The following is an 8691-nucleotide window of genomic DNA, read 5'->3' as shown; positions in this document are numbered from 1 at the left end:
CCCGGTGTGCCCCTTAGCACATTTTGATCTGGGGCGCTGTGTTTCGAGAAACTTGCTTCTACACTGGGCCCTTTTGGGGCCCCTGTTTTTCCCCCCCGATCCTCGCTCTCATGTCCCAGCAGGATGGGAGGGTGGGACCCAGGTGCCTTCACCAGCCCCATCCGAGGTCGTTTCACGACGCCCTCCGTCCAGGTGCTAGGCGTGTTATCTCACAGGTCAAGTCATGTTCTGAGCAGCAAAATAAAAGAACTGTGATTTATATTTTACAAAAGGCTTCCATATGCATTTTCTCGCCCCTAGACCATCTTGGAGGAATGTAATATCATTATTATCATCCCCACTTTACAAACACTGCATTGAGATACACAGACGTTAAGTGACTTACTCGTTGACACAAACAGAAAATGTCAGGAGCAGGTTCAAGCTGGGCCATTTGCTCCAAATCCCCTGTTCGCCCAGGCCCTGAGCCGCCTCCCTGGTGCTCCCTGCCAGGAGGGCACAAAAGAGAGGGAAGCGAAGGAGAAAGCCAGTCATTTGCTCCTACGCAGCCATGCAGCCTCGCCCCATCTACTAAGTGAATGTATTAAAAATAAGCGAACACTCATTTCTATGCCGAGAACCGTGTAACCCAGGGAGGCTGGCCGGAGATGCCCGCTGGGCGCAGCGTGGGGGCGCTGCCGGGCAGCTCTCAGCAGCACTGGCGATTAGCGAGGAGCAGTCTGTTCTCGGGGTCTCAGGATCCCTGAAGCACCATAAGCGCAGGAGGAGGGAGCAAGCAGCGCAGCTGAGGCCCCAGCTGAACAAGGCCCAGCCCTGCCATCCCTCATCCCGGCAGGAGCAGCCCGCGGGGCGGGGGCAGCGTGAACAATGGCCTCGCCAGCTCTGCTTGGCACATGGAACAGCCGCGGACACAATTAAACACCGCCAGAGCCAGCTCCCAACTGAGTTGCAAAGAAAGATGTAAACACGCATGCACACACACGCAGACCCACTACACTCACCCTCTTCAAGCTGAAAAGAAAATTAATCAAAAGCCCAATGAGCACCGAGCTCTATAATTAAGCCTAAACGATCCTTAGATGAAAGGCGCTGAGCGAGCGAGCTCAGCGCGCAGATATTTTTACCCCTGTCATTGCCATTCATTTCTTTGGGATCTCGAGGAGCTGGTTCCCGTTTCCCTGCCCAGGCAGCTGCCATGGGGGCCCTGCAGGAGAGTCGCCGCTCAGCGGCCAGAGGACAGGCAAGGTCACTGGCCATTCTCACACGCTGGACAGGAATGCATCTGCGGAGACGGCGCTTGCCCCGCCCAGTGATGGATCCATCACTCACGTCGGGCCTCCTAACAGTTCCCTTGCTGTGGACAGTAGCTCATAGTTTACAAAGGGTTTTGCTTCTCAAGTAGAGAAGCAAACGTCCCTGTTCAAGATGGAAATCTTGTGTGGCCTCCTCTCTCTGTCCTCATTACTAATGGCAGAGATGCCCCTTGGCCGTGTGCCACAGTGTGCGCAGCACAGGCACAAACATTTCTCCTGTTCTTCTCATCAGCCTAGAAGATCCCTCTGTAGCCCCGTTTTACAGGCGAGGGATCTGCGGAGTCAGGTGCAGTGACCTGTCCGAGGTCACACCAATATTAGTGGTGCTCCGAGGACTCGAGCTTCTGCCTCCTGTCTCCACACCGTCACCCCCTCTCACGGGACCTCCTCCCCTAGTTCGATGCAAGGGCCCTTCTGTGCTTGTCCTCAGGCAGGGCTGACTGGCTGGGACAAGGACAAGGTGGCCTTTGTGGGGTCCGCCCTAATGGGACCTGGTGTGGCTGGACAAGACAGATGCAGCTCTCTGCGGTCCCCAGGCTCTGTGCCTTCAGCTTTCTCTCCTGACCCACATCGGAAGGGAGGCCCATTGAGGTGCCCTGTGGTCAGAGGCCAGAGTCTTGGGGTTACCTGGACTATCTGGTGACCTAGACTTTGAATGAGTCACTTTATTCTTCGGGGCCTCGGCCCCTCTGTTAACGTAGCCACTAGTACAGCCCAGCCCGCGCCACAGTCAGGAAGACACAGTGCGATGATGTCTAGAAACAACCCCGATGTCTAAGTGCTGCCTGCTGTGCGGTGTGGTCTCCCCGTGGACTCCCAGGTGCAGGGCGAGTGACAGGCCCTCCAGCCCCATCTCCTGGAAGCCCAGAGCCACCTCAGGGAAACCCACTTTCCCTGCCAGTGACCCTGGCCTCGTGGGGGAAGGGTCTTTGAGCTCCTGCCACCTCAGACACCTGGCTGGGGAGGCCTGGACCCTGGCAGTCAGGAAGGAAGGGACCGCTGCTTGGCCCTATAGCAATCCGCTCAGGGCTGCATTGGCCGCTGCAACTCTGGAAGGTCTTCTGGAAAGGAAAGGAGGCCAGACACAAGACCTGGCCCAGACCTGAAGTCCCAGCCCCACTCGCCTAGTTTAAGCCGACTAGAGAAGCAGCCGGGGACAGCTTGCCTGCCATGGGCTCGGGCAAGAGAAACAGAAGGGAAAGTAAGTTAGATAGATAGATAGATAGATAGATGATAGATGGATGGATAGGTAGATAGATAGATAGATAGATAGATAGATAGATAGATAGATACTAGATACTAGATGATAGATGGATAGATGATACATACATACATACATACTAGTACATACACCTATCTACCTACCTACCTTTCTGTGGCTCTCCCCTGGCATGTCTGTCCCTACAGGGTCCCCGATGCCACAGGCCTCGGCTGGGACGCCTCAGTCCGGAGGGAGCATTACCCACTTGGTTGTGCGGTGCACACACCTGCGCTGCACCCCGCCCCCCAGGCTGGAGCCACATTGGTCGTGGCCCTTCTCTCTGCCACCTGCCTGCCGTGGCTCCACTGGACCCGCCACACAGCCACAGCCTTGCCTCCAGGCTGCTTCCCAAGCCCCTCCCAGTTCCCACAGCCCAACCAGTCCTCTCCCTGAGCTGGGCCTCCCCCTCACCCCCCCTTCCCCCGGCTCTCTGAGGGGAGAGGTATTTTGTCCAACTGGGGAGTGGTCCCGAAGAGACCCTCCCAGCTCTTCTCGCCAGAACCAACTTGAGCCAGGCCTCAGGCGGCAGGCCCCACGCAGGAGCCTCGCCTCTGCCCCCAGCGCCCACTCTCCCCGCCAACCCAAAAGCGTGGTGTAACCCTCAAAACAGCTGTGTGCTGGGTCAGGACGCCTAGAGCGGGAAGCAGACCTCAGAATGGGAGCACTTGGCCCTGGGGCATCGGAGGGTTCGGACAGCGCAGGCAAAGCACTGCTGACCGTGGGCTGGTCTCAGCTGGCCGGCCCCATCCCTGGAGGAGACAGGAAGCAGGGCGGGTGCGTGCTCCAGGCTGGGCCCCAGGGTGCACAGCTTAAGGGGCACCCACTCAGTTTGTGCAGACACCCACCCTGCACTTGCTGAGTGAGCCCCTAGTGTCCGCCCTCGACCCCAGACTGGTCTCACCCGTCCCTGCCCTGCTTCCTGCCAACTTCTACCCCCTGTTTTCTTCTCAAGGAGAATGGATGAGATCCCTCCACATCCCATCCTCTCAAACAGTGTTCACACAGTGTCTGCCATGCGTCAGGCTAGGCAGAGTCCCTGCCCGCAGGCCACGATGCCCATAGGCCACGATGCCCGCAGGCCACGATGCTCACAGGCCAGATGCCCACAGGTCACGATGCTCACAGGCCACGATGCTCACAGGCCAGATGCCCACAGGCCACGATGTTCACAGGCCACGATGCCCACAGGCCATGATGCCCACAGGCCACGATGCTCACAGGCCACGATGCCCACAGCCCACGATGCCCACAGGCCACGATGCCCGCAGGCCACGATGCTCACAGGCCAGATGCCCACAGGCCACGATGCTCACAGGCCACGATGCTCACAGGCCAGATGCCCACAGGCCACGATGTTCACAGGCCCCGATGCCCACAGGCCACGATGCCCGCAGGCCACGATGCTCACAGGCCACGATGCCCACAGGCCACGATGCTCACAGGCCAGATGCCCACAGGCCACGATGCTCACAGGCCACGATGCTCACAGGCCAGATGCCCACAGGCCACGATGCCCACAGGCCACGATGCCCACAGGCCACGATGTTCACAGGCCATGATGCCCACAGGCCACGATGTTCACAGGCCACGATGCCTGCAGGCCACGATGCCCACAGGCCACGATGTTCACAGGCCACGATACCTGCAGGCCACGATGCCCACAGGCCACGATGTTCACAGGCCACGATGCCTGCAGGCCACGATGCCCACAGGCCACGATGCCCGCAGGCCACGATGCTCACAGGCCATGATGCCCGCAGGCCACGATGCTCACAGGCCATGATGCCCGCAGGCCACGATGCCCACAGGAAGCTTTGCAAGCACACAGCATAGGAACCTGCCCCCATGCACGTGCTCCCCGAGCCCTCTCTGTCCAGAGTATCAGCATCTGCCAGTGAGGAGACTCAGGGAGGGAGGGGGTGGTGACAGGAAGCACTGTCAAGGGCTGAGCTCCTCCGAGGAAAGGCACCGGGAAAACCTGTAGCCACATCCACACACAGGCACCGGGGTCACCTCCCATCGGCTCTCGTCCCATCACCCCAGCCTCCAATCCAGTTAGAGTCCCACACAGACGCTCCCTGGAAAAACAACAGGAAAGGTGACCGTGCACCTCCCGTTGAGAACTGTCCCATCGAACGGGGCTTTGAAAGCAAGAGGCCAATTAGTTCCCAGCCCACTCCCTCCCGTGCCAGCAATGAGAAAGCCATTACTTCTAATTAATTAGGGCGGAGAGAAGGGCCTGCATGTGCATTTATACCGAGGGGCTGAGGCTCTACCCCATCCCTAGTGCGCAGTGTGCATGCTCACACTCACACACGCACATATGCTCACATGCACACACATGAACGTTCACACACAATGCACACCTGCACATACGCACATGAACACACGCGCACTGTGCACACACACACACACACACACACACACACGCAGGTGCATGCACCAGGGAGTAAAGACCCCGGCAACTGAATGACCTGAAGCATTTCTTCCGGCCCTGCCATCAAACACCTGCTCCTGGAAACCACTCACGAAATCAAAGGCAAAGGCCTTCGCTGGCACCTTCCTCAGAAACGAAAGCAGCCTTTGTTGTGAGAGAACAAGCAGCTGTAAACTCCGCCGATTCGAAAACATCTGCAGCCAAACACGACCTGTTCCCACAGGTGCCCTCCCCGCTCCCACCTGTCGGGTGGGAAGGAGTCCCGTTCTCGGTGCCCTCACCACCCCTTCAAGGTTACGGCTTTGCCTTGCCTTGGGGGAGACTGAAACTAAAGGAGTTTCTGTGCAAAGATTAGGCTAAGCCAAGGCACCCTACTGAGTCGTAAATCTATTACATAATATGACAGGGATGACATGGCACGGAGGTAATGGTCAGGCGAGCCCTCGTTATGAGGCTGCAATTCTGCACACGGGCATCTCTCCCGGTCCATGAGCAGCAGGCAGACTCTGAGGTCGTCGCGGGCCTCGGCACACCTGTGCCACACTGCACCTGTCACCCAGCATTCTGCCATTCTGGGCCAGGCAAGATCCCACTGGCCGGCAGACCAGTCGCTGAGGGAGGAGGGGGAACTGGCATTGCCGACACGGAGCGTGGCAGCCATTCCTCTGCAGTTTCCAGATCGGCTTCTAGGCTCCTGAGTCCCTATTGGCATGGTAATGGGTGGTCTGCAAACTGCCAAAAATTGCAACAAGTTTGGTGGCCACCTACCTAAGAACCCGGGCATGTTCTGCCTGGAGCTGAAACCATCATGAAATCTGAAAGCACAACAGTGTTCACTTGTAATCCCAGGCCCCGTTGTGCCGGCAGCACCCCTGTAAGCAGCCCCAGGTATCAGAAGCCCAAAGATACAAACACAAAAACCGATCAAACTTCAGTTCGCCCACTGCTTCAGGACCACAGCTGTTACACAAAGCCATGCGGACAAGTGCCCACAAGAAAGACAGTGGAAACAAGTTTTCTTTTTAAAGACAACCTGATTGACAACTTCAGGCTGAATAGTGTAGACTCACGTCAAGCAGCCAGCCTGTGGCACGTGCAGAAATCCCCACTGAGCCCTGGTCCTCCGAATCCAGCGATTCCTGCAAATCTCGACACTGAGAACGGGCCATGGGTCTGAAATGCCCACCATTTCTGTCGATCCTTTGCGCCTGGCCGCTGGGTTGTGCCTACAGACAACCTGCAATCCCTTAATACCACTTTAGTGGTTCATCATTTTTTAAAGAACCACGTAAATGCTACAGACCATCTTTCCTAATGGGTGCGTAAATAATTACCCATAATTTTGCATAAAATGTCAGGGTCATTGTCCCTTTGAAATCTATTCACAGTGCTCAGATCTGCTTTTAAGGAATGGCGTTCTTTAGTCGCTGTCTTAACGCCCGTTCTGTTCACATGTTTCCATGCCCACGTGCAGGTCACCTCGGAGGACAAGGCACACCCAGCCAGCAGAACCGCGTGGCAGACTGAGGAGGAATGAGCGTGGCTGGTGGCTCCCAAGCTGAGGCCCTGGACAGCTGGTTTCCCATAAACCACGTGCCATCCTGCTTGTCTCCGCGCCACCCGCCCATCCAGTGACCTGTCCCCTCCCACCCACCACGTGCCGGGCACCTCCCCACCGGCAGGGCTGCGGGTTGGCTCCTGGGGAGGTGTGTTGAGGGGGTTGTGCCTGCTGTATGTTTCTGTGTGTAAAGGTTGGGTCCATCCAGGTCTCCAGTCCATGCCCAACCCTCTCGTGAAGCTGCCCAGGGTGAGGGCTGCTCAGCCGGCCTTCAGTTACCTGAGGTGGCCCAGCCCTGGTCCCCAAGCCCTGCCTTCCCTCCTACCCTCCCGGGTGGGAAACAGGGAAGGTGCGTCTCCCCTCTTTCTCCCTCTCCGTGTGGGTGGCCAATGTCAATACTCTGGAGATGTCTCTGACCTTGGAGAGCCGGGGTCAAAGCGTCCTGCTTCCCCGCGCAGCCAGGCTGGATGCCTGCAGTAGCCAAGGGCACGGTGTTTGCCGCCAGGGGCAAGGGGCAGGGGAGGACCACCTAAGAGGGCACAGGAGGTGTGCATTGTCCTGCTCACTGGTGTCTTCACTGGCTTGCTTGCTGCCCTATTTATGGAATATGTATTCATTACACAGCGGAAAACCCAGTCCCATCTCTGACGTATCCAGCCCAGCACTTGTCTTCTTGGCCCCATAGAGCACAGTGAGTTATTCCACTTTGAAGCCACAGACATGGGGGGAAACTCTCTCCCTGAGTCCAAACACCCACCCCCAACCAGACTGTCAACCAGAAGTGGGTTAGAAACCACCAGCTGGAGAGGCTGTGAAGCCACGCCCACCAGCGAAGCCTGACTGTCTAAACAGCAGCCCCAGGACTGCCCCCCACCCGGCACCAGGCCTCCCCTCTCCTCCCCACGTGCCCGGGGGCTGGCACTCAGCTGCCCTCTGCCCGACTCAGAACTGAGCTGCTCCTGCTCCGGTGCCGCCCTCTAACGCCACCTGCACATCAGAGACCCGCGAGCTCGGTCCCCTCCGGCACCGTGGTCTCGGCGTGGAGCCCGGCACCCGTGTTTTAAGGAGACCCTGGTGGTTCTGCAGGGGGCTGGGCTGAGAGGCCTCCGGCGTCTGCTCTCCCCCCTCGCTTCCCACATCCTTCATTCCCCAGCTTTCTCGGCTCCAGGAGTGGGAGAGGCCACTGAGAAATGGCAGCGGTCTCCTCCTGTTCCTCAGCCTCCCCCCCAAGCCCCTCCCCCCCTCCCCCACCATAGGTCAACCACCCCGAGCGGGTCCCTGAGGAGTGGCAGGTCCCACCACTGTCCCCTGAGCCTGGTGCTTGTGCCTGTGCCCAGCCTGGGACGGCTCTCGGACAAAGGCCGCCAGCCTTGCTGGGAGCAGAGGCCTGCCTTTTGCCAGGTCCTCTCTACACTCGCACCTCCCTAGGCTCCCAAAGGCCAAGGGTTCAAGGTCACTTTGGTGACATTCATGTCGCCAAATCCTAATCCTGGTGAGAAGCCCCCTCCAGTGTTTTATTTATTTATTTATTTATTTATTTATTTATTTATTTATTCATTCATTCATTCATTCATTCATTCATTTATTATTGATTTCAGAGAGGAAGGGAGAGGGAGAGAGAAATAGAAACATCAATGATGAGAGACTGAGCCCACAACCCGGGCTTGTGCCCTGACCGGGAATGGAACCGTGACTGCCTAGTTCATAGGTTGATGCTCAACCACTGAGCCACGCTGGCCGGGCCCCGTCCAGCCTGTACAACCCAAGCCTTGCCCACTTCTGCAGAGCCACCTGAACTGAAGGAGGGTCTCCTGGTGACAGAGGAAGGAGTCACACTGCCCCGAGCCAGTCCTTCCCAACAATTGGGCAGCATCCAAACCCCAGATGGCCGAGAAGAGATCTCCCACTTCACACAAGATCTCCCTGCTGAGTGTGAGTAAGTGTGTGTGTGATGTGTGTGAACGTGTGTGTGCACGTGCAGATGCCTTGTTCAAACCATCACCATCACAGAGGTGTGCAAGCAAGTTCTTTACTAGATGTGTACACAGAACGTTGTGATCTATTCACACTGACACACACACACACACACACACACACACACCCTAGGGAACTGTGATGTGGG

This window comes from Myotis lucifugus, unplaced genomic scaffold (genome assembly GCF_000147115.1).
Source record: "Myotis lucifugus unplaced genomic scaffold, Myoluc2.0 scaffold_590, whole genome shotgun sequence".
Lineage (NCBI taxonomy): Eukaryota > Metazoa > Chordata > Mammalia > Chiroptera > Vespertilionidae > Myotis > Myotis lucifugus.
Note: the sequence above shows the minus strand (reverse complement) of the source record.